The following is a 7828-nucleotide window of genomic DNA, read 5'->3' on the forward strand; positions in this document are numbered from 1 at the left end:
CACTAAACTGGGAGCTAGGCTGACAGCAAGAAAGCCCCAGGATTCCTCCAGTCACTACCCTGTGCAACACTGAGGTACCAGGTGTGCTCATGGCCATGAGAAGCTTTCTCTGTACTATTTAAATGTGAAGCATTTGAGAAAATTCAAGAAGGTGATTGTTTGTAAGCGCAACCCAAACATTAAATAAAGGTGTATATACTAGTTGCTTTTCTTGTCACTGTGACAAAATGCCAGAAGCACTCATCTTAAAGGAAAAGAGGTTTGCTTTCATTCAGTTTCAGGGGCCGAGGCTATGGTGGGAAAGGCAAGCAGCAGCCCTCCGCAGCAGAGGTATGTGAAGAGATGAAGAGCTTGGGGTAGAACCCCAAGTGGGTGTCACCTTCAGTGATCCTTTTCTCCAGGTAGGTGACCCTCCCAAAGCTTCATAAGTTCTGAAAACAGCACCCACAACTGGGGACCAAGTGTTCAAACACAGCCTGTGTGTGGCACTGTACATTCAAACTGTAGGAGTGTTCCTGTGTTTACTATGACTTCCTGAACCTCAGGGGGCTGGAAATGAACTGAAACACCACAGGCCAGGTAGTCAACAATGCGAAGAGGAGAGCGGTTGGAGTACAAGGAAAGTTATAAACTGTCCATCCATCAGCAGTAAGTGCCCTGAAGAAGTATCTGAAAGGGTAGTTAGCATAGGTGTACTCCCCAGTCGCTTGTCACCAGAGAGCAGGGTTACCAGAATTCAAATTATCCCATTTCCCTAAAAGCGACTAAAGGCCGTATTTGCCATTTATTTGTATGTACGCGTGCATGCGTGTGCATGCGTGTGCATGCGTGTGCATGTGAATCAGACACTAGTCATCAGGCTTGGCCAGAGGTTCCTTTACCCATTATGTCATATCACTGGCTCTAAACTTATCTTTAAAATATGTAAGTCACCAGGTCACAAGAGACACTTTCCCCATAAACAAATATCTCCAAATGTATTCCAGATGACTTCCAGTGTGGTGTGGTTGTAGCATGTCATTTGATTGCAGACAAGCAACCTCAGGACACTAGGAAAAACCCAACATGAGTATGGTAGTGAAACCAGTGGGCAACCACACACATTTTTACTGTCACCGTGTCCTGGTTGTTGACATTGAACTTGACTGGAATTTATTTCTGCTGTGTATATTGGTGTCAAACAGAAAGTTCTGTCTGTAGATCTCAGGGCAATGGAGTTTAGAAACCTGGAGTGGAAGAATATTCGGGACAGGTGAGCATAGATTCCTTGGAGAAGGGTTTGGTGTTTTAGTAACAAGACAATCGTACAACATGTATGGAACTGTCTAACTATTCATAATTGCTGCACCTGGAAAATGTGTTTCATGGCAATGCAATACTTCAGAAGATGCCAGTTCAATTTCAACGGCATTTCCCCCCTGCCCCTCATGTTCTACCTTGGCAGCTTTGTTTTTCTTCTATCAGATCCACACCATCTTTCTTGATTGGACCTGACCAATAATGACACAGTTTAAAGGGAACCTGGGACTTAGATGCAGGCAAGTTGGAGCTCAGGGCTAACACTGGGTGAAGTAGAGAAAACCATCGATAAGTAACAGGACAAGAGCTGACAGGAACTGGACTTGTCTGTGCTATGGATCTGGGGAAAGGAGGGATCTGGAACAATTCTTTGAATATTTGCTGGCCGTGGTCTTGATGGGATGCCACACACCTACTGTGCTCTGTGCTCTATCTCCCTGGGTCAAGACAGGCAGAGTGTCTTGTTTGGAGGACTTTGTATTTCCGTTGCTCTACAGCCAGATATTGATTTTCCCAAGCTGCTTGCTCTCACTGCCCACCCCCATCTCCTGAGCTCTCCCAGCTGCGGAACTATCGCCCAGCCGAGCCCCTCTGACCCTGATCCTGAATGCTTTGCTCTTGAGCACAACCAATTTCCCTGATTTCCCAGGCTGATTGAAGGATTGGTACTTACAGAAATATCAGGGTTAGGCCAAGAGGCAGATCACCTCTCAGAAAGATAACCCGATGAGCACCAGGGAGACAGGAGTAAGGGAAGTAAAGGCAAGTAGGTGGAGAACTCCTGAAGTCAGCTGACCCACAGGCAAGAGTCCCAGGTGCTCAGGAACATGGCAGGAGGATATAAACATTCACTCAGTGTTTATTATATACTTACAATATTTGGGCACCTTAATGGTATAACCCAGTCAGTTAACCATTGCTTACATACTTTTGCAAGGGCAGGAATTAAATCATGACACGAATGACCTTCAGCCTGTGGAAAGGCAGGGTGAACATGCTTGCTGAGGGAGAAGTGTCTAGATAAAATGATAGGAACAGATTAAACTCGGCACTTTCAGAGTGAGCCCGTTGTACAGCCACGTTCTAGAATTCCCAGTTAGTTGATACAGGGGACACATATTTTCAAAGCACCTTAGCGGGTTTACACACAAAGATGAACTTGAAAGGACTCTTGCTTTTGAGGTTTCTACTCTAGTGATATATGCATGCATTGTACACAGACCGAAACTAAATGCAAAATAAATATGGAGTTATGGATGACAACTCAGGATCAACTCTAAATAGAAAAAGAATGAGATACAAAGTTTGAAGGATGGTTGCTATTAAAATTATTTTTAATACTGAGGCAATTCATGCTTAATTTTGGGATATTATGCCATAGAGAGCAACTACACGAACATACACAAAATAATTTTCACGGAGATATCCCTCATGGACACATATATATATATGTTTATATTTTTAATTAAAGATATGAGTGTGTATGCAGATAAATAGATATACACAATTGGATGTTTACTTGGTAAAATTGGAACCTTTTAAATATATGCTGTTTCCTTAAGTAATGGTTTCTTTTTTATTATTTATTTATTTATATATTTATTTTTACTTATTCACTTTTCATCTCAGTCACTGCCCCTCTCCCACAATCTTTTCCTTATTACCCCTTCCATTCTCCTTTGAGTGGGTAAGGGGTCCTCCTGGGTACCCCCCATCCTTGACATATCAAGTCTCTGTGAGGCTAGGCATATCCTCTCCCACTGAGGCCAGACGAGGCAGCCCAGCTAGAAGAACATATCCTACATACAGGCAACAGCTTTTGGGATAGCCCCTGCTCTAGTTGTTTGGGACTCACAGGAAGGTCAAGTTGCACATCTGCTACATATGAGTGGGGAAGCCTAGGTCCAGCCCATGAATGTTCTTTGGTTGGTAGATCATTCTCTGAGAGCCCCAAGGGTCCAGGTTAGTTGATTTTGTTGGTCTTCCTGTGGAGTTCCTATTCCCTTAGGGGCCACAATTCTTCATCCTATTCTTCCACAAGACTCCTCAAGCCTCATCCACGGTTTGGCTGTGGCTGTCTGCATCTCTGAGTCAGCTGCTGGGTGGAGCCTCTCAGAGGGCAGTCATGCTAGACTCTTGTCTGCAAGTGTAACAGAATCTCATACACATCATATACATGCTGGTTTAATAACTTGATTTCTCCAGTAAAAAATATTGTAGGAACTATTTTATGTATGACAATATTAATGTATAGAATCATTTCTTGCCCCAAATAAAGCATTTTATTGTACACAGATATATTTTATTTCATATAATTTTATACAGTGTTTGAGTTCAGGGTTGTTATTTTCCCCTTATAAAGACACCGAAAGCAAAATTCTAAAGCCAGTCCTTTTTCTGAATGCTGAATGTGTAGAAGTGGAATTATTAGGTTACAGTGCATGCATAGGTCAAATGACTACATTAAAGCCATCTATATTCCAGAGCAGGAACAATATAAACAATAGTAGCGTATTTACAGATTTGTAGAAACCTTAGAGAATAGGGGCTGACCAGCGATAGTTTGCTATTAAAGAAGATGAAACAGGAGAAATAAAAGGGAGTAAGCAATAAACTATGACTCAGAAGTTAAGAGCCAACATTTCAGAGTCTTCGGTCCACAGGTCCAGGGATGGAATACTATCAGCTCTATGCTCAGTGACTTTTAATTTGATGTTACGGATAGACTCATCATCTCAGAATCACCAAGGCGCCGGAGTCAATTGCTTGCTTGCCTTATAGTGCTGGATGTTTATGTATGGGCTTGATAAAGCCTTGGAACCTGTATGCTTGCAGAAATCAATGCCTTGCTAAATAGGCTCCCATGCTGCTCTCAAATTGAGTTTGAAGGAGCTCTGTGCAGGGATCCAGCACCATTATTTGTCTTTCTGCTACAGACATGTTGTATCAGGCACTTTTCCTATTGCTGTGATGAAACACAGCTTTCTGTCTCCCAGTTTAAGAGAGCACAGTTCTCATAGCATCCCGTGGTAGGAGCATGTAGCTGGGACTCCACACGTCTCAAGGGACCAGGCACCCAAGCACAGGTATCACTCAGTTGACTTTTTTCTTTTGACCTTGTTAATCAGTCTGGCCGAGGACATGAGCCCATGGAATGGTACCCACTACCTTCATGGGAAGCCTCGATTCCATGTTAATCCTCTCCAAAAATTCTTACAGATAAACACAGGTTTGCCTTTATCTGACACCAGTGTTATTTCCTAATCTCTTCAAGTTGACAGTCAGAATTAACCACATACTACTTGATGATTGACAGTTATTATTATTTTTTTAAGTAAACAGAGAAAGCTACCAGTCTTATTTCTCATGGCGTACCTGAAATGGGATTTCTAAAATGGTAGCACCAAAATAAATAAATAAATAAATAAATAAATAAATAAGTTTCCTAATGAGAGAAGATGGAGGTCCGTGGGGACAGCTGCTTCCAGCTGTTTTCATTTAGGAAAAGTTCCATTATCCTTTGATTTTTCTCAGTCTAGGGAGTCGTTATTATTCTGGCACTTCTCCTGACATTTTTATGACTTTGTTTATTTTAATACATAGTTCATTATTTGTTTTGGAGCAGCCTTCTCAGCTATCCTTACAAATGCCACTTCAGCTTGCCTGGTAAGATGGTGCCTGGTCTCGTTTGCTGTCTCTCCCCTTCCCACTTGGCCAAACACCCCTGTTCACTGGGGGCACGGAACTCAGTGACAGCACTTCCAGAGAGCTACATTAATTTACTCCTTTGCGTGATCGGGAAAATTAATTATTGTCTGTCTCTAAAGTGGAAGGATCTATATTGGGTTCACTAAGTGTCATGGGGGAAAGTATAATTCTGTCCCACCCCCCAGCTTATAAACAAACATACTGAACACCCCCCACCACCACCACACACCTTGTTCAATTCACTGAAGTTATACCTAGCAGAAGCAGGCTGTGGAGTCAGAAATGATGCCTTCCTCCCCCCATTCTTCTTTCCCAGCCTCGAAGGGTTTCTCTACAGCAGGGGCCTGCTGATTGACTTGGCTCCCAAGCTGATATTCACATTGCTGTATTCATCTTGCTCCGATGATGGGACATGCCACCCGGATGTGGCAAGGCTGACAGGGAATTTGAGAAAGACCAGACAGATGACGGCATCTCTGTTCTTCAGAGCCATCCAGGGTGATCTGTCACCTGATGATAGGCCATGGCCTGTCATTTATTTACTTACAGCTTTAATGTGGGGAAAAAAAAACCGAGGGGGTGGTGGTGACGGGGGGATGACAAAAGACAAGAAGAAAGCGAAGAGCCCCAGGAGGAAAAAATTTGAAAGACCTTTTGTGTTATTACAATATCAACAGCCATTTTGTACATCCCAGTGGACACTGGGACCAGCCTGGGACTCGTGATGAGCAGTATTCAGGGTAGGAAACTAGATTTACATAGTAGGAACTTTCTCCATTTACCCTCATGGGGGAGGAGGGGGCGCAAACCCACTGTCACTTTCTATTAAGCGAATTTGAATAGAAACATTTTTTTCCCCTTGCAGTTTAGTTCCTGGTTTCTCATCCTCTGATCAGTTTGGTAAGCATGTTTCCCCTTTCTGTTTTGCAATTGAGGTACATTTATGAGCTAACCTTCCTGAGGCGTTGAGGTTGTCACCACCGACCATTTGATAGCAACCTGTGCTGAAAATCATCAACAATCTAGGTTATCAGACTTTTAAAAACTATCCACTCATTCTTTCTTTATAGTGACAACTTGATTGTAGAAGTAAACACCTAAACCCAGGCAGGAGGATAGACATCTGGCTCTTGAGGTAAATCTATAGGGATAAGAGTTGGACTATTTATATCCTTAAGGAGATTAAATAATAATTATATAATATATAATATACAATATACAATATATAATATATAATAAATATATAATAAATTATTTTGCAAAAATAATACATGATTTTTACCTGTGTCTGCATGAGGCAACAAGTTTAATGAAACCACATTAAATATTTTACACAAGAATAATGATTTGAGTCACTAGATGTTTGAGTGACACCTGGCATTTATAGCTTGGGTGTGACATTTTAGTAATTTATGATGCCAGGTCTTATTTTGTCATCCTGCAACCAGGAGAGGGACCTGAGGACTTTCCCACATGAATGATCTTTCTTAGAACAAGGGTGTGTCTGGTACTGAGCCAACAAAACATCCACATGGTACCCTTAGCAATCTGTTCCATGAGTCTCAGCTGTTGGACCTACAATTACGTCATTAAAACCATCATGCAAAAAATACCAGACAACTGACAAATTCCCTAAGGAGAATCATCCTTGTAATACACAGCAATCTGAATCCAGCAAATTTAAAATCCTAAAATGAAATGTTCTCCATAGGGATCTCTGATTCCATGTTCTTTTGAGTCTGGGTTGTACACTGTAGCTCCGGGTGCCTCAGAAGTATGTAGCCTAGACTGCACTCTTACCTGAGTCTTTCTTCCTGCCTCTGCCTCCTGCAATGGTGACATTGCAGGAAAGCCACCACACCTGGCTATTTCCTGTACAACCCAGTGCTACAACAACCATCTATCTTTTGGTGGCTCATATTTGCAGCATCCAAGCAACCCCAAGAGGGCATTCTGCAATATGTCTGGTCCTTCGTTTGTCCAATGAAGATGAATTCTCTAAAGATGTCAGAACCATACCAGTGACTCCAGAGCAGCATAGGGAATGTTGCATCTTATGATACTACCAAATAATGTAGAGGAAGTTGTTGGAGCAAATCCAATGCATTCTGTCTTCTCTGGCTGTCACCTCCACTCTGGATGTTCATAGGCTTGTTGCTTCGTGTTGCATTAAGAAAAGGCTGTTTTGATGTGTTTCCAAAGCGGAGTCTCCTTACTGATTCTGGAGGTACCAGCTGTATATGACAAGTCAATTCTTCTGTGGCCCTGTAGCCAGGAAAAGAGAAGTCTATCTATATATAATTTTATGGAATGATTTTTTAAAATAATTTTCTTATTCTTATCCTACGTACATGGGTGTTTTGCCTGGATTTATGTCTTCGTGAGGGTGTCAGATCTGCTTGAACTAGAGATACAGACAGATGTGAGCTGCTATGTGGGTGCTGGGAATTGAATCCACATAGGACAAGGACTTGTCAGTTTAAGACTTCCAGACAGCAATTTACTATGCTAGTGTCTGCGGTGGGCAGTGATTTCACTTTCTGTGGCTAGCACTTGGCGTCTTCTTTGAATGACTCTGGTGACTCAAAAGAGTCAGGTGAACTCTGCAGTCAGCCCACTTCCTCTAGTGCACTTCCAGAGGTTTCATTTTGTGTTGGCTGAGGCTCCCTTTTCCTTCCCAAAGAATTCCAGCATGGAAGAGAAATTTCTTTCTTTCTTTCTTTTTTTTTTTTTTTTTTTTTTTTTTTTTTTTTTTTTTTTTTTTTTTTTTTTTTTGATGCATTTGAAAGCCTATATGGAATGAGAACCGTGACAATGACCT

This window comes from Arvicanthis niloticus, chromosome 8 (assembly GCF_011762505.2).
Source record: "Arvicanthis niloticus isolate mArvNil1 chromosome 8, mArvNil1.pat.X, whole genome shotgun sequence".
In the NCBI taxonomy this organism is placed as follows: Eukaryota; Metazoa; Chordata; class Mammalia; order Rodentia; family Muridae; genus Arvicanthis; species Arvicanthis niloticus.